General features: G+C 34.5%; 1 protein-coding gene across 1 annotated transcript in view; it reads right to left on the reverse strand.

Annotated features, from left to right (window-relative positions):
* The window catches only part of LOC145689642 (uncharacterized), a 97,072-nt gene extending 77,125 nt beyond the window's left edge, over window positions 1-19,947 (reverse strand). The window contains exon 1 of the mRNA XM_081763833.1: window positions 19,849-19,947. The gene's annotated coding sequence lies outside the window, so the exon portion shown is untranslated. The remainder of the gene's footprint in view (window positions 1-19,848) is intronic.
* Between the last annotated feature and the right edge of the window lie 247 nt (window positions 19,948-20,194).

The raw sequence follows: 20,194 nt of genomic DNA on the forward strand, positions 1-20,194 counted from the left end.
ATAATCCTACTGATTCGATTATCACATTTAATTCCTCCACATGAATGGCAATAAAATCAGTTCATAATTTGATTAATTAGTTGCTAAGTCGTCTGCTGTGAATTTTACTGAGCGCAGCCATATTGGTTACAAATAAACTGTTGCTAGGGTGGTTGCTAAGGCGGTTTCAATGGCATTGTAAAATCTGTGAGTCTTGTGAAAGAAGAACTTAAAAATTAAAAAAGACGAAATTTTTCACGAATAGCAGTGAAAATATTTACTCTATGCGTATAGGAGGCTTATATTTATCATAATATGAAACAAAATTACTCTACATTTTAATTCCTTCAATCGCCAATAACTTGCTGGACAAGTAAGTGAGAATCCCAAGCAAGTACATGAGCGCCCCTTAATAATAATTTTAGATTGAGTTTAATTAAAATTATTGAAAATTGTTATGCTATGCACTTTTGTCATATTGTTTGTTTAGCTTCAGTGAAAATGTTTAATACGGAAGAAACTTGATTTTTTTTTTTTAAATTAGTGATCAGATATTCGGAGCAAAGGAGTACAGCGCTAGAATAACGAATGCATTTTAAAACATACAATTACGGGTACTTGATTTCAGAAACTTAGCATCTCTTCGTGGAAATAATTTCCTAATTCATTCTCCATTCTTTTGTTAGCGGGTGTCCATTCCCTGCTTGACACTGGTAAAATTGAAGTGCGTCACCAGAAATAATTATTTAAAAGGTATAATTATCTAACTATTCTATCTAATGCCCTAATGTTATCTGAGTAATTTTCGTTGCGTCCGCCACGAACGGCGTACAGATTTGTAACATGCCAGCATATGCATGTATAAGGAAAACACGTACCAACTTACGCTGTATGATCGCTTCACGTAACACATCTATGATGATTCAAGGCAGCTTGAAGCTCGAGCGCATTTAAGGATGCATCTGTACACCAGCCTGGGCTAGTAATCACTAAAAGTGAATTTGCATTTAAATTTCTTAGTAACCGTGAAATATTTATAACGCTGTTTCTTTGTTCTCCTTCTACATAAATACTTTTCTTGTACAGAACTTTCGTAGATTAGACGTAAATTTTCAAGAAATGATCCCGTACTTTTCATGTGCACTTAGAGTAGATCGCTAGGACAGAGCAATTATAGTTTATGTCAAACGAAATGAGACAAACTAACAAGTCCGGTTTAAACTTTACTATATTGCCTGTACTATTGGTCTACTCTTACCAACATTCATATGCGATATGGTATGGTTAGGTTAGCTTGCGCTTACTTAAATGCGGTTGTCTTACATATATGTATAACGCCGATTTACAATTTTAAAATCTGCTGCAAATCTCAATTGTAGCAGAGTTTCAAATATTTATACATAGCCTATATGTTACCACAAGGGTAAAATTGTTATCGAACTTGCGGTGGTGAGGCTCGGAGCGGAGGCAGGCGAATATCACACTCCATGTAGGGCTGTTCCGATAATCGAGTAATCGATAACAATTCGATAACATTTCAAAACCGTTTCATTGATAACGAATTTTAATTTTATCGAATTATCGAACTTTCGAGACTCCCGAAATGTTTGAGACTCTCGAAATGTTCGAGACTCTCGAAATGATCGAGACTTCCGAAATGTTCGGGACTCTCGAAGTGTTCGAGGCACTCGAAATGTAAGAAACATTAGACAACTTAGATACACTCGAACTGTTCGAGAATCTCGAATTGTTTGAAAGCAGCAAATACAGAAATATATCAGTATGATCGCATTTGTCGAGTCGCTTGAATATTTAGAAAAGTTCGGGATTATCGGAGTGTTCGAAAGAAACGATATATTCGAGGCTATCATAGTTATATGTATTACATATATGCAGAGTGTTCATTTTAAAACTTCTCTCCTTAGCAATGTAGTGAAGGAAAAGTTTTTTCCCCACAGATCTGTACAAGGTTTAAGCAGTCTGTCAGAAGAGAGAAAGAGGAAGAGAAAACATGCATCACCCGAATGGAATTGGAATCCAAGACAACGTTAGTCTACTAATAGTCACTTTGCCGATTGCGCCAATAACGGGGCAGGGAGAAAAATAATTTTACATATGATTTCTACAAATACAACTTTGTAATAACTTATCAGATGAAAAAAGTTTTTGACTAGTTTGGCTGCAAGAAGAAATCATTGGAGAGGTGAAGGAACCGAACTGTTCATCACTACTTTTGATAATACCCGAAACTTCGATAATACTCGAAATGTCGATATACCCGAAACTTCGATAATACTCGAAATTTCGATAATACCCGAAACTTCGATAATTTCAGATACTCCAACGGTTTCGAGTAACCGATGACAACTCGATAAATTTTCACTCCCGAAGTTCGATAGGTCTTCAGCCTTATCGAACACCCCTAACTCCATGCTGGGGCAGGCACTGTTCGAAGATTATAGTATGTCTTTAAACGCGTGATTCAGTTATCAGTTTACTAAGAAACGATATTACAGTGTTCTGAGTATTAATATATTAAACAGTTAGCGAAATTAGCCTAAAAATGCCACAAACAAACAAACAATAGAAGACAGAGCAAGGGAGCTTTTGGTAAAAATATGTGTATTTTAATTTCATTCTGAGAGAATATGCAAGGAAAGGAAGTGTCCTTCAAAAAAATTTGAGATATATCTGTTCGCCCAATACATAATTTATCATTATATCGTTTGTTGTACAGTGTGGCTTTGTTATTGTTTCTCTTTAATGTATTATATAGTGCAATATTTCTAATTTTTATTCTTGGGAAAACGAAAAGACTTGCATGTATCTCATAAACTGATACGATTATATCCGAAACCGAAACAAATCATTTTCAGAGGCGAGTACCACTTAAACTTCTTTATAAAACCCGCTCAAAGCTGGTTTGTTTGTAACCAGCTAGTTAAACAGGAAGCGGAAATGACGTTTTCTTCACCAGTGTATTGATGTCAGTTACGACATTGTATACACATAGAAACGTGTGCTTTGAGGCAGAAACTACTTAGTAGACTAACTGTTTTGGTAGAAAGTGAGTCAAATCGAAGTTCATGTACTTTAGCTTGATTTACCTCTTTCTGAACCTCAATAATTAAACATGAAATCCCAATCATATCTGGTTAGACGAAGAACAAATAAACATTTAGACGCAATCAGAATGCAGTTGATTGATTTCCAAGGATGGGGAATTAGGTTGTTCCACAAACTTGACCTTAACACGTGTTCTTCCTTTATATTAAGCTTAAGCTTACCAAATCACAATAAAGAATATTATATATAGGATGACAACAGGTGCGTTATTTGAAATTAATGAGCACAAGAAACACGCAACAAAACATCTGAGATTCTCGATCGAATGTGTATGGATAGGTCCGCAATCAAAACAGATAATATTAGGAGGAAAGGAATAAAGAGAGAGAGAGCAAGGTGAAAAATGAAATATTAAAAAAAATATATTAAAATTTTCAATTCCCTTTCTTGTGTTTCATGCTTTGATTACATGAATAAAACTATATTTATAGACATCCCCAGAAACTTCGTACATACTGGTCAAACTAAAGACGATTTGTGTCTTTCAAATTGGTCGCTGCCAGTTTAACCGAATCCCGTTTCACTTAATGGCTTAGAAGCAAAATTTCATCTCAATACTGGTTTTGGGGCGAGACGGGAATTTCCGTTTGGTCGAATGTAGATAGTGAGAGAACTTCATCCTTATTAGTGAAAATAAGTCTTTCCTCTACTCCTCACCATTTAATCACAGTATGAGGAAGTAAATTATAAGAGTGACAAATTTGAATCCCATTTTTCTTTACCACTTTTCAACCAATCACAGCATAAAACACTGAATTAAAAGTTACAGGTACAAGATTTGTGGAATTAGAAACGAAGCAGATCCAAGAAAAGAGAAATAAAATCCTAACATTGGTAAACATTCATGACGCTGGGGCTTGATGGAAAGATATTGTAGTTTGGAAAAAAATATGAAGTGTTATAGTGTATTCTTCACGATTCATCCATAATCTTAAAAATTTAAATTGAAGGACTTTGAATAGTAAACACACACACACACATGCACAATCATATATATATATATATATATATATATATATATATATATATATATATATATATATATATACAGTAAACCCTCGTTAACACGAATTCCAAGGGACTGAAAAATCAGGAGTTCGTGTTAAAAAAATTCGTGTTAACCGGGGACCCAAATTTTATTATTCGAATACATTTTCTTCATACATACACACTACAGTATACAGACTATATATTCCACTACAGTATATTATGTATGTCATAGAAAACACTAGAGATGGTATCGAGACGAAACTGAGTAGTCTCGGTCTCGTCTCAGTTCTAAATTCGAGACGAGACCAAGACTTCTCCATCTTGATACCATCCACAGAATTGTATCGAGACGAGATTGAGAGTTTCGGTCTCATCTCGATTTCGAAAAGCACGGCTCGGTCTCAAATTCGAGTTAAGATCGAGATCGAGACTAGTTTCGGTCTCGGTACCGTCCTCTGAAAAGTGAAAACACTACAGTAAGCTTATTATCCTATCTTCGAAGATTAAAAAAAAAAAAAAAGTTTCCACGCAGAAAATCCAGGTCAAGTTATAAAATTGATAACTCCGCTAGCAGGTTGGGTACCGCTAGTAACGGAAAGGTTGGAGAGAAGAAGTTTTGTCTCGAGCTGTCGCTAGCAGCTCGTCTGCCAAGCACCTGCATGTTCAACCCTTGACGGAGGACAAAATCAACACCTCATAAGAGAGGAAAGATACCGGTTTCTGGTTTTTCTCTTATTTACAAAGCAATTTTCGTCTGTATAAATACTGTATGACAAAAACTGATCTGGAGTGAAATCTGAAATAAGAAAAATGATCTAAGAAAAACAAAGGATTGAAAGTTCGTGTTAAATCAAAACCTTTACTGACTCAAGGGACTAAAAATTAGTTCGTGATTCGTGCTAACCGAAATTCGTGTTAACCGATAAAACTTCCTATAAGATAACGTACAGCGATGCCGGGACCGAAATTTTTTTCGTCCTAACCGAGTGTTCGGCTTAAGCGAGTTCGTGTTAACGAGGTTATACTATATATATATATATTGAGAAGGGAATAAATCCGTATGTAAAGATTCAATCAAATGTTAGCTCATTAGTACATCCCCAATTTCTTACTGCTCTCGCGTATGTCTTGTTACGATCCCAAATAAATAATATATAAAGATAATACCTAGGTAGTATAAGAAAAAAGCTTACCATCACGAAATCAGCGATGAGAAGAAGAAATTTCCAATAAATGTAAGGTCTAAGAGGCCATCTATTCATCGATAGTTAAGCTTTGTTACCAGTTGGTGGAAAATTGGAGAAAGGAAACTTGAATTATAATTCTAAGCATCAAATAATATTGCCTCCAGACAAACATCTTACCAAACTCATCATCAATTATGTACATTGTATTTGGCCATTATACGCCAGACCTCAGCTTCTTATGAAGTACTGGATATCACGTGGAAAATCAATAATCAAAGCAGCAACCTCTGATTGTATAACATGCTACAAGCTAAAGTCCGTCACAGTACGTCAATTAGTGGGTCAGTTACCGAGAGAAATAATAACGGGAACGCGAGTTTTTCTTTGTGTCTGTATATACTACGCTGAATATATATATATATATATATATATATATATATATATATATATATATATATATTTTTTTTTTTTTTTTTGACACAAGTAATAGATACATCTAAGGTTCTTACAAAGGCGTACGTAGCTTTGTTCGTTTATTGAGTAACACGAACAGTACACTTAGAATCATTCAGTGATTTACCAGCTAAAGTCTTTATTGCAGCTTTGAAAGGATTCATAGCACATCGAAGAAAATGTGTCAGTATTCGAAGTCACGATGGTTCGAGCTTTATATGGTATATGCAAATCGGAAGTTACAAGAATTTTTCAAATGTGAGCAGTACGTGAAAATATTGGAAGAATATGCGTTTCCAGAAGGGTTTACTTAAAAGTTTGTTAATTCTAGATCACCACACATGAAATTATGAGAAAGTGTTATAAAATCTATGTAGTAGACCTATCATCTAAAGAGAGTTGCAGGAGATGGTCATTTAACATTCAAAGAATTATCCATGTTGTTCAAATCGAAGCGTGCCTAAATTCAAGACCACTTGCATCAATCTCTAATGATCCCTCTGCTTAAGTCCAGGACCTTTAATCATTGGCACCACACTAACGAGTACTCTAGAAGTAAATTTAGGTTACATTCCTACTAATCGATGGCCCAGATAAGAAAGAACCCAAAAGAATTCTTTGGAGACAATGGCATAACCTCCTGAGGCCCTGCGTATTGCATTCAATACAATTTTTAAATGCCTTTCTTTATTGCGAAAATTGTTAGAAACGTTAGATTCCGTGGTATTGTGTTCAGTACAGTAAGTCTGCTATATACTGAACACAATACCACGGAATCTGACCTTTCCAACAATTTTCTTAATAAAGAAAGGCGTTTAAAAATTGCATTGCATGCAATACGCAGGGCCTCAGGAGATAAGGATTCCCATAATCAACCTCAGCAGTGAAAAAATAAATTGTCTTTCAGTCAACAAAACTTGCACTCAGAAACGGTGGTCGCTCTGAAAGAAGAAAATGTCCTTTCTCAAGTGTAAAAACTGTGTCGCGCAAGTAGTACCTTTGTCAGGGGTAGTTTTGAGTTAGAACTCTGACTGATTTAGTGAAACGAGCTATTAATGAAGTTATTCCTCTTCCTTAATTAGATGAATAAATACATTTGATTGATCACGAGAGGTAGAATGAAGAAATCTATTTTTTTCTATTTATATTCAATTTTTGTATTATTTTTAATTTGCTGCACCTTTTCTTAGAAGTTTAGTTATTCTTTTATTTTTTTATTCATTGTGTGTAAGGGAGAACAGGAACATTATAGCCATTTACAGCTTTTACGAATTAAAAACTTGTTTGCAGCATTTAACATGTAATTATTATTATTACAGAAATGCGTGTACCAATAGGTAAGGTACAATTTATGTACAGAGAGAACTGTTACAGTAATGAAACTGGTAAAAAAAAAAAAAAAAAAAAGCAAAAATTCATCCACCGACTGGTGTATAGACGTGTGTCCAACTGGTTCTATTCCATCTTACCTATTCCCATCTCGCCTAACAGCTTATCAGCCATCTCCAAGATAAGAATTTCTGATATTTTATGGGGAGATGGGAATTTCCTCTTGTCTAATTCCATTTCGCCTAAAATAGTGACGAGGTAATTTCTGTGTTAATGAGGATATTTTTGTTCTATATTAAGAATCATCAGCACTACAAAATTGTAAAATCATGAACACATTTGAAAAAGGTATGTTTCTTAATAAACTATTTATTAATCTTTATTATATATTTAAAAATCAACAACCTAATTTCAATATTAATAGTTTCTGTCAGTTATACAATCAATATGAAATTTTATCGTTTCTATAATATAAATAAAATTATTAGAGTTGGTTTAGAGTAAATTGAAATTTGATTTTTTATTTTATTTTTGGAGAAAGAGTTGAAAGTCGAAAAATCACTCTGTAGAATCTCATGAACGCCTTAAAATTTGGCATCTAGGCATGTTTATGTACTATTGGATGAATGGAAAAATACACCATGGAAATGTATGGAAAATGTAAATCGGTTGAATATCGAATTCAATTTTGTTTACATGGGGGCGCGGTGGCTCAGTGGTAGAGCGTTCACCTCCGGTGCTTGGGGTCCCTGGTTCGATCCCAGCTCGCTCCGTTTGGACTTTGTGGTGGACAAACACCGTGCTCGTGGGTTTTCTCGGGGTTCTCTCGTTTCCTCCCATTTTCTTCATTCCACCATTTCACTCATCTCTCATCATCACCGTCTCCTTTAGCCTAACCGGCATATCCGTGGGACGTAAAACTTAAAGATTTCATTTCAATTTTGTTTACTATCATCTTCCCAATTCTCATTCAGAAGGAACAGTTGCAAAATTTGCAGTATGTTGCTTGAGATCTAACAAATATTGAAATGAGACAAAGGACAAACTGTCTCTGCCTTTAGGACTGACCAACTCTAGCCATTTTTAAGGGGGCGGGGTATTTTATGATATTTTGATGTTTGTACTTATAGACACACTTATAAATAAATATTAATTAATCCCTGACAATTCATAATGTTGTTTTTTGATTTTGATTTTATTGATGCTAATTTAAATAAATCTAAGATAGAATATACGAAGTACGGATCGTTAACCCACGCAACTAATGGACTATTCTTAAGAGTCATTCGCAGCTATATATATATATATATATATATATATATATATATATATATATATATATATATATATATATATATATATATATAGTGATGAATGAATTATCAAAATGAAACCTCTTTACGTATCTAAAAGTATACTGTACTTCTATAGAAAAAAGCCTTTCTTATCTTCTCACTTTGACGGGGCAGAGACAAGACGGATGAAGTAAAGGTAAACTAAAATTCTCATGTTTCTATAAAAGGAGTTACAAATAAATTGGAGCAACCTATTTAACACTTTGCACACAAAGAGTGTGGATTGATTATTCATCCCTGCATTAAAATACAAAGTATGTTTCTTAGAAATATAACATCAATGCAGTAATCAAGGAAATGAGCTCTTTTATCACAAGCACTAAGGTAAGTAAAAGATCCCAAAAGTTGACACATATTTGCAATTATCAAGGGGATTTTAGTACATTGCTATGTTTTATGAAACGTTTTAATGTATTTCGTATTAAACAGATTGTCCGCGTCCTTCGAATGAATTGTGGAAGTTCTTCTCTACGCTTCGAAAAATATGAAGTAACGTATAGCTGAGCAAGCATTAGCTATGTGTTTGATAAATGTGTTAGGTCATACAATTCTGAAAAAGAATTTTCGTTCTAGGTACACTCATGTCCAAAATTATTGTCGCATTTCTATAAATGTGTTGTTAGAGGAATATAATTTGTTAACGAATTCGCCCGGTATTTCTTATAATGTTAGTACGTGTATAATCGGCAAAGACATGTATGTGGCAAATTTCATGTCAAAATAGCAGTAAATAAGAACAATAAAACGAAAATAAAACTTTCTTGTTCACTTAGCAACATTTTGTTTTACTCATTCTAATTTTCGTAGTTATAATTCTTTTCCTATGAAATTTACCACAAATATACATTTCCCGATTATACTCATAGTATCAGTATTAAAAGTACCCTGCAAAATCATTATCAAATTATATCCTTACAAGAAGACAGCTCTAGATATGCGACAATTATTTTGGACATGAGTGTACATTTCGGAAAATGAGGAGGAACTCGAAATTTTGTATCATTAAATCCAACATATAATCCACAACTTGAGTAAGCAAAAATGTTGAGTGGGATAATACATAATATTGGCAAAATAATGTAATCTGCATTTTATGTTGCTATAAACTTACCTTTTCCCACGTAGTAGTTGAGCCTGGATTGTTTTGCTATTATTATGCCGTCGTTTGTAAAAATATTCAGCTACTGACAAGAGAGTAGGTCTACATAGAATAACAGCAGTGGAAATCAATGAAATTTTTCGCATGATGAACGTACTGGAATTCGATAGGTAGGTAACGCACAGATCAAACTGCCCTATGCATTCTTATCGAGAAGCAAGAAGCCATGGTTGATTTCGTTGTCATGACTGGTTCTATTATGAATCTCTGTTGATGCAATTTGCTGCAGATCGACATGACGTGTCACGAAAGTAAAACTTCGTAAATGTAAAGCCGAAGGCTGTAAACGTAGGAAAACGAAGAGATTAAAAAATGAAGAGGTGGGAAGAAGTCGAATACGGGAACGTAAAAGCAGAGTAATGTGGTATTTATTTATTTAAAAAAGAAAAGCTAGATTCGTTTTAGAGAAAAGTGTTCGAGAAAGATCCATCCTAAGAGTCAATTATCTTTTCTAGATTTTTTTTCATGAGGAAATGACAACTTATGCCATCTTATAACGTTGTTAAGAAAAATTAATACATGAGACTTAAACAATAACGTTAGAGCCATTTCCGAGAAAATAACAACTTTCGATTTTCACTCTCTAGTAAACAATTATTATTTTTGGAGGCAGGAAGAAAATTCGACATCTTCTGCCCACTGGAGAATCTGGAAACAAATGGGTCACCTCTGGTGCAAAGGTCCTCAGTTCGATCCCTGGCTAAGCGGCTTTGTTTCGGATAACGTCATATCCGTGAGTTTTCTCGGGTTCTTATGTTTCCTCCTACATTGCCACTCCACACGTTTATCATAATCATTCACTTTCATTCATCATTTGTCTTTAGACTAAAGAACATAACCGTGAAACGCAAAAATTAGAAATTCCATTTTCTTAATTTTCTTTTTTCTTTCTTCCTTTTCTTTCCTTTCTTTCTTTTTGTGTGTATTTATTATTAATGACTTTAAAGGACACTTTCTGACGGATATGAAAAATAAAGAAAAACTTTACAAAAAAAACTTTAGTTTTGTTACAAATGCATATTGCAAAATTGTTATTCTTCCTAAAGATATTGAAATCAATAATTATACGCTATTTGTTTATAACGAAGAGTTACGCATAGCAACAAATTCACCTCACATGCCTAGCTCTTCTTTTGAATTGCTATGACCTTGACATACAAGAAGTCGTTGTCTCTCAGTTGGAGATTACTCATCAGACAAATGCTATGAAATAGAAAGATGAGTCGTCGTTTCTGGGTGTTTCGTGTGTTATATGGCCTGCATGGAAAGGAAAAAGTCAATATTCATCACAAGCCTTGTAGATAGTAATATTAATCGACGTGAGAGATGGTTATCGTAATGCGACTAACTAGAATAAGTTGGTAGATGATGGTAGGAAGGGGAAATATAGCAGAAGGGTTATAGTGCATACAGAAAATTGTATTACACAACTAGTAACAATGAACATCAAGACAGTTTACTTAGACCTATGCGTTTTTTTTTTTACAATAACAACAATAATATACTAACGTCATTTTAAATGGTTATTGATTCTAATACAAATAACAACGCTTTGTATGTGGACATTTCAAAATAATTATTGAAATGACACTTTAAGAAGTTTGAAGTATGCGTGTATATTTTTCTGTCAATATGATTACAATACAAACATTGCCCAACTTACAATTTCAACATTCATAATAAAATTTAATACACAGCAGCTGTTGCTAGCTTTATGTGGTTGAAAATTTGGACTTTATAAGAAGAATCCTTCGTTTAATTTCCTTCACTTCATTTCATGTAATAATTTTTGTTTTAATGCTCATACACTGCTTTATTAATTTTTATCTGTTGTTGAATTCAAATGAAATAGCACATTGTACTCCATTTTCCAGTTTCCACTTCGAATCAACTAGTTCATTTTTTTTTTTTTAAAGGAACAAACTAAGGTCCCTGTTTCTCATCATCGCCGTCTCCCTTATCCCATACGGCACAACTGTAGGACGTAAAACTCAAAGATTTCATTTCATTTCATTTGTTTGAATAACAACTAATTAAACTTTCGAAAAAAAAATACCTACATGACTTCGATACTCTAGTCTGTTTGGCGAGTTACTTTTGATACACTAATCTGTTTGGCGAATTACTTTGATGCAGCATTCGCACCAGGAGTGTACACAAATTTGGTCATGACGCAAATTAGGGTCATTGAAATTTTAGGGGGACGAAAATTAGATTTAAACAAATAAATAATAAAAAACTACTAAAAGTGCATAATTTGCACAAATATAATATAGGGTGTTTTAAAATGAATATCTGAGTTTTAACCTTAATACACCAGGCAGGGATTTGAACGAAATAGTAGACTCTCACGTTGGTGGCTCTGGTGACCCCCTAATTATCACAGAGTCATGATTGATACATCGTTGAAAATTTTATGGAATACAGATTTCAATGAGGTCACATTTGTGCAATTCCCGCTCTATTCGTAGAAGTCTTATATGTAACCGTCCTCAAAATGTAATTTTCGTCAAAAAACTGCTACTTAAAAAACTGACCAACTTTGCGCCCCATTCCTCCTCCGATATAAGCAACAAATACACATACACGGTATCATCAAATAGTGGACTACTTCATTGCTTCTCAAACCAATTTTCATGACTGTACCACAAGGAGTGCTCCCCCCCGCCCCCCAAAAAAACTGATGCCAAAAACAGAAAAACACGAACTTTACCCTCCCTCTCTCCGGCGTAGTATCCATACATATCGGCGGGAAGCTGTATTCTTCAGGAACACATGGATACTAAAATTATCTTCCTAGCTTAACTAGGGGCTGAGCTATTACGGTTTAAAGCCTTGACGCAGCAGTTGCGTCCTTCGGCATTTAAAGGTTCAGGCTTTGTAGTATTTATTACATTTAAGGTACAATTATAAATAATACATCAAATGAAAGAGCAAAAAGATAACAATGCTACGGAAGCGCGGTGACAGGCAGCCCACAAAGGAAGAAAACATGAACTGTTCAAATATGAGACGATCAGACGTGTAGAAACGAGTCCACTCTCCACACAACCGTGCTGATAGATTAATGACCAGACAGACCAGACTCTACATGTTGTTAGGTCCGTGATTTGCATTATAATATTATTTACCTGACTAGATTTTAAAAAAATAGCATCACACACAATGATAACCTTTAGCCTAAAGGAGTCGATGATTTAAAAGAGCTGATGTAGAGAAGTCAATGTGCTAGGAAATGAGAGAACCCCGAGAAAACATATAGACACGATTTTGTCTACCGCAACTAGTCTAGAAAATGCAATAGAAAGACTTTATGCGTTATCAATCATTTTGCCAATGGTTTCTCCAGCAAACTATAGCTATACTGAACTTTTCAACTATAGTTCTGTGAACCGACAGGAAAATCTTAATGACGACAAACCGACAGGCTAAAAAATCTGCATGCTACTCCTTTTCAACACCATCAGCAGAAGATTTAATTAAATCTATGGTGCAGAACCAGCTGATTGGTCCCTATTTGTTGCTTGCCTGTCTTCATGACTGCAATTACCTTATGTTTTTCTACATTATATCTTGCCGGAACTTCTAGAGAATGTGTCATTAGCAATTAAGCAGTGAATGTAGTTCCAACACGACGGCATAGCAGTACATTTTGACGTCAATATCAGAAACTTCCTTAATCTAATGTTCATAGAGCGTTGGATCGACCATGGGCTGTGACTTCGCCACCTTGTTCGCCTGACGTGACTCCGTTGAACTTCATCCTGTGGTTTCAGATGAAACGTCTAGTGTACCAAACACCTATCGCAACACGCGAGGACCTCGTTGCCCGCATCATTATAGCTGCCGCAGTGATTTCAGAAATTTCAGGCGCACATATGACTGCATCAGACAACACCAGATTCGTCTATGCCATGTGTATAATGAGGCCAAAGGGGGACAGTGTCATTATCATTATCTCTGAAGGTTTCCTTATTTCGCTTCTACCGTACAGGTAATCAATTAAAGTATCATTCAGGGACTTCCTAAAAGGGAGTCCTAAGGAGTCCGACTGTAGTGTAGGGATCTCGTTTTACACGTCTGATCTTTGCATATTTGAACATTAAATATTGTGAACCTTTGTGGGCTGCCTGTCATCACACTTCTGTAATATTCTTATATTTTCCATTGTCTGTCTCAAGGTTTCATTCCTCACGCTTTTCAACATGTCTGTCTCCTTATCATAGCAATTTCCAACTTCTTATTAGATAACTAATTAATTTTGTTTCTTTCATGCCACCATCTCCTATGCGTTGTTAACAATATTTTTTCCAGGAAGAGGGGGAAAGGAAGAGCTGCATGATGGTTCTTTGGTCAAGCATTCACCTCTACTGTAAGCAGTCTCACTTTCAGTCCCAGGTCAACTGAGTTTGTGGTGGAGAACATGGTGTCCGGTTTTATTATTATTATTATTATTATTATTATTATTATTATTATTATTATTATTATTATTATTATTATTATTATTATTATTATTATTATTATTATTATTGGGAGATACTTCTATTTTCTCTCACATGCTCATTGCACAAATTCTAGTAAAATCATTGAATTTTAATAACCATCTGTCTCCTTTACTCCACACGGTAAGATTGTAAGTTATTAGACTGATAATTTTATTTATTTTCATTTTATCCTTGACACTCATTCTGTTGTAGTTATGCAACCATGCATAACACCAAAAATCCTTCGTTATTTTTGTACTATTTAAGATATTGATGTTCTTTTCAACTAATTTTTGTTACTTGCTGGAACAACATTATATAAGTAATGAATTAGATTTCCTAGCAGAACATTCCTTGCGCTGCCTGTAAAAGATTGTGAAGCTATCACTTTTGAATAGAGTAGTTTACAATTCTAAGATTATAACGTGATTCTAAGACGATAACGTGCCACCTGTATTCAATTGCTAGAAGTTTTGGAGACATTTATCAATAAATTTCGTTTTCCGACGTTTTCGGCAGCTTGTAATTCTAAAATGAAGCAATTCCGACGAAGTGTCTACTAGAATTTTTGTTCTTGTTTCTATGAGCAGATTCACCTAAAAATTTTGTAAACGAACTTTATAAACACCCTGTATACACGAACAAATTATTAGAAAAAAGAGTGAAATAAGTACATAATTTGAAAAAACAAACACAAAATCATAATTTAGTTTCGTAATTAATGGTACGAATGAATCAGTTACTCAGTGCAAATCTTCTCGAAAATAGCAAGTGTGATTTTACTGGAACTTCCCAAATATTTCTCAGCTCCTCCGTGAGTCGGTCAAGAAACACTAGGTACTGGGGTGCACAGTTTAGGGAAGCTAGTGTCCTATTCAGAGGCGCATCCACGTGGAGGATCCACCGGGTCTGACCCCCTAACTTCGTTACTCACGTACACATACACCCAGCCACAAAAGTATCTCCCCCTTAAGTGCCCTATTCCATTCTTTTGCAGTTGTGAGAACGCCTAGACAAATGCAACCCAACTTACACGTAACTTTTCTCGGCAATGACAGCAGTAGGTAGCACTGAATCAAGTCTGTGTGGAAGTAAAATCGTGAGTAGATGACGCACAAAACATTTCTCCATTCTGAGATCAATCTCTCTGGTTCAGAGCGTGTTGTCCAATGAACATCATATGTTAATCTCAATATTGCTGTATAATGTATTTTTTCATTATACACTGTATATTCAAAGAAATAAAAACACTGATCACATATGAATCAGAAAATGCTTGAAAGCAGCCGAAAATATCGAATCTAGAAAACTGCTGGAAATAAGCTAGTAAATAATTGCCTCCATTTAGAGACTTTCTCCAACTCTCCTCATTCCAACATCTTTTTCTTTCTGGAGGAGAGAAAAATGAAATGATTTTGAGTTTAACGTCACTTTTCAGCAGCGAGGCTATATGAGACGTGGAACTACTGATTAACGTGGAATCCGAACCACATGAGCTCCCGCAGGGAATTGAACCCGGGCCTCCCACGCCTGGAGGAGAAAAGATCTTCCTTGTCACACTGAGTATGCATTGAAATTGAAACAGAAACAATTGAAAAAGCTTCAGCCTGGCCGGGATTCGAACCCGGGCCCACCAAATAGAAGTTCAATACGCTAACCACTCACCTACCGCGCCATTTCAACTTCCACCAAAATTAATACCTAGTTACAGTCGTTTCATGGAAAAATATAAACAAGATACATGGAAAAATATAACAAAAAGAAACAAATATAAACAAAATATAAATAAAAATATAAATAACAAAATATAAGCAACTTGTGTAAGTGTCTTAATGACACTCGAGATTTCCTTGTTTAACTCAAAAACAAGTTATATAGACGTTGCTCAATGAGGAAAATGTCACGAAATGTTCTTCAAGTTGAGCCTAATCATCGACAGAGCCGTAACTTGTGGGGGGGGGAACTGATCCCCCAGAGAAGCTCCCCGCCTTTCGAGATGGCCCATTTTGAGACAAAATTGTCTTACTCCATATACGATATGAAAATGAAATTATAAGTGAAGCATCAAATAGGTTCACTACATTACATAAACAGAACAGCACACTAAAGGTAAATAAAACAATAATGAGCTGTGGGCCCATTTCAGTAAAAAAAAAATGTCTACTTTTGGGGCACTAGAAATAATATATATTCGTATATTATTGTCAGATTTGTCAATATTGTCCCCTTAATTAATTTGTCGTGTATGGAACGAGCCCAGAAGCGTAACTAACGACCCCGCAGACCTTGGTGTGCGGGAGATTCCAAGAATTTCAGATATTCTCTGATCTTATTGGCCGATACAGATAGGACATCAAGAGTCATGACCTACATATAGCAGAAATTAAGGCCAAGTGCTGTCGGCTTCGTAGCCGAGTGTTCTAGGGCAACGTTCTAGTAATTAAAATAGTTTTTGGCGTGGGTTCAAACCTTTTTTACATTTTCATAACACTTTTTTAATTAAAATAAGGTTGCAGTTTTACTATACGGATCCATAGTAAAAGTAATAATAATAATAATAATAATAATAATAATAATAATAATAATAATAATAATAATAATAATAATAATAATAATAATAATAATAATAATAATAGTAGTAGTAGTAGTAGTAGTAGTAGTAGTAGTAGTAGGAACGGGTTAGAAGCCCCGCAGGGGTTGGTTAGGTTCTGTTCTCCTGCTCAAATTTTTCTGTACATTTTACATGATCAAATTCAAAAACAGGTGGCTAGGGTAGCGCGCGAATACTGAAACTCTTGGGATCGGCGTAAATGCTACCGGCTCTTCTTATTTGGAAATTAGAAGTTACGATGAGGAAGAATAGTAGTAATGTAAATCGGGAGCAGTTACAAACTATGAAGTAGCTTCAACTTGAAGAACTTGTTGTAATATTTTCCTCATTAACGAAGGTCTATATAACTTGCTTTTATCTCGAGTAAGTCATTGTGACACTCATAAGGAACGTATTCTCATACGAACATAAGTAGTTTGTATAGTCTTACATGCAACGATTTTAACTAGCTAAAAGTTTAGATAAAAGGTTAAGTGACGCGGTAGGTAAGTGGTTAGCGTATTGAACTTCTGTTCGGCGGGGCCGGATTGTTGGAATGAGATGGAGAAAAAGATGTTGGAATGAGGAGAATTGGAGAAGGTCTCTCAATGAAGGCAATCATTTCTAACTCATTTCCAACAGTTGTTCTAGATTTGATATTTTCAGCTACCTTCAAGCATTTTCTGATTCATGCGTGGTGAGTATCTTTATTTCTCTAAACATACAGTATATAAAGAAATAATACATTACATACACAACAATATTAAGATAATATATGTTTTTTTTTTATTTTTTTTTGGAAAACACGATCCGAACCATAATGATTCATCTTAGAATGGAGAACTGTTTCGTTAGTCACTTACTGTGCAATTTTACTTGGATAAACACCTGGATCAGGGCTACCAACTGCTGTCAGTGCCGAGAAAAGTTATGTGTAAGTTGGGTTGCATTTGTCTAGGCGTTTTCACAATTGCAAATTACCTGGACCCCAAATAATGGAGATACTTTTGTGGCTTGGTGTACATTTGTACTTTTTCTTAATAAAACTATATACCTACTTGTTTAGCTGCTAAATGATTAATGTAGACTCAAGGTTTGACTTTACTCATCTGTACTATTTCATTTATGATGAAAACAACCTAGTTTTACCACATTTGTGAGTATATATATATATATATATATATATATATATATATATATATATATATATATATATATATATATATATGACAGTAGGGTCTTGTATTCTTGGACCCCCAAACGTTGGCTCCCTCCCAACAACATTTCCGGATACGTTCCAGGTCCTATTTTATTTTATTTCTAGATGCTAAGACGTTTTCTTTATGTCTTGTGTTCTATGTTTCCTTATGTCTTCTGACAACTTACGCTATAGAAACAAATTAACACAGTACAATTTTTCTAACAATTTCTCTCAGTCTTTTTTTTCGTTCAAATGACATAAAATTTTGTGTAGTAATTTCATGTTGATCGTATGAGCACTATAAACGATATTAACAGGTTTATTGAAATCTAGCCCATATCAATTACAACATTGATAGGTTCATATGTTCCTAACCTTTATTGATAGTTACCTCCTCTGAAGCAAGTCATGTTCGTTATATATATTGTTAAAACGTTCGTTACAACGTTGAGAACAATTTAAACGCTAGGGGGAAGACGGTGGATCAATGATCGAGCGTTTACCTCTTATTCGAAGTGTAGTTAATGCGATCTCGGGCCACGCGTGTTTGTGGTGAACAACATCTTACACGTGAGCTTTCTTGAAGTTCTCCTGATTCTTCTGACATTCTCATTCCACTAATTATTTCATATTCATTTCCTTTTATTAATCATTTTTTACATGTACTCCGTCGTTTTTCGCCAAAAGTTATGATACTAGGACGTAAAACTGGAATTTTCATTTAAAAGCTAGTTTAAACCTTCCTTTTTTATAAAAAAAGAACACTGACAACAAAAGTCAATACTCTTTTTTTCTAACAAATAATGTAAATATTAGCTTTAACTTTCAGAAACTTTGAAGTAAACAATGGGGTTATTGATTTGTACATTAGAAAATGATATAGTTGTTTGCATTGTGACTAGTATGCACATTCTGGTAATGTTATTCACTGAATACTACTCTACATGTTCTTATTCATTGCTTCTTCTTTTGCCATCCACACCTGACAAATGACAAATAGCTTTGTACACAAATAAAACACATACACACACAAACACAAAGTTTAAGAAGGAGCCGCGGTACCTTACTGGTAGAGTGCTCACCTCTGATGCCTGGGTATCCTGCTTCGATCCCAATTCTCGCCAACTGGTCTTTATGGTGAACAAATGGGACGTTAAATTAAAAAACAAACGAAAAAAGTTTAAGAACTTCGAAACAGACAATGCCAAAAGCTGTTTTCTCTAATAATAATAATAATAATAATAATAATAATAATAATAATAATAATAATAATAATAATAATAATAATAATAATAATAATAATAATAAATATGAAATGAAATCTTTGAGTTTTACGTCTCACGGTTATGCCGGTTAGTAATGAATGAAATGGTGGAGTGAAGAAAGTGGGAGGAAACAGGAGAACCCCAAGAAAACTCACGCACACGGTGTGTGTCCACCACAAAGTTCACTTGGCGGGGGCTGGGACCGAACCCGGGACCCCAAGCACCAGAGGTGAACGCTCTACCACTTAGCCACTGCGTCCCAATAATAATAATAATAATAATAATAATAATAATAATAATAATAATAATAATAATAATAATAATAATAATAATAATAATAATAATAATAATAATAATAATAATAATAGTGCTTAAATGTTTAGAAAGAATAGTGTTCATAATGTTCCGAACTTTAGATCCTAAACACGCTATATCAGTAATTTTCATAGTAAACAAAGGAAGATTACTCCTAAAATCATATATAAAATCAAGTAATATTTTAGTACTTTTTTTTTTTTTTTTTTTTTTGGAGAGACTGTAATGAAAAGAAATTACTTAACATTTGTAAAGGAAGTATTACTCTACCAAGAATCGAGCTCTTGATTTTCTAGTTATGTTTTCAAGATAGTGTCAATATTTCTTTTTCAATTGTAATTTAAATAACCAACTTAATTTTAAAACGAACACGAAAGACAAAGACGATGATAACAATAATAATGTCATAACTTACTTTCCGACTGCAGTACTGCGCGTGGACACTTCCACAAGAGGCAAGGATTTAATAATACAGCGCACCTACAACAACAGGTTGTCACTCTATGCTGAAAATCCACAACTGGAGTACGAAAAAAAAATCTAATGCATGACAAATGTATCGATTGCTCACGTGACAGTCTTCGAGCAAGTTTATTGGTTCGATGGAGATGTGAGCGGTAAAATGTCCAATGTTTACGTGAGAAGCAACACAAAAATGAGAAGAAGAAAAGAAAAAACAAAAATCTCCTTGACAAATTACATTAAAAAAGAGAAGTTCGTTTCGCACGTGCTACTTACAACCAAGAGCTCTAGGACGAATT

Source organism: Thermobia domestica, chromosome 1 (assembly GCF_964235325.1).
Source record: "Thermobia domestica chromosome 1, izTheDome1.hap1.1, whole genome shotgun sequence".
Lineage (NCBI taxonomy): Eukaryota > Metazoa > Arthropoda > Insecta > Zygentoma > Lepismatidae > Thermobia > Thermobia domestica.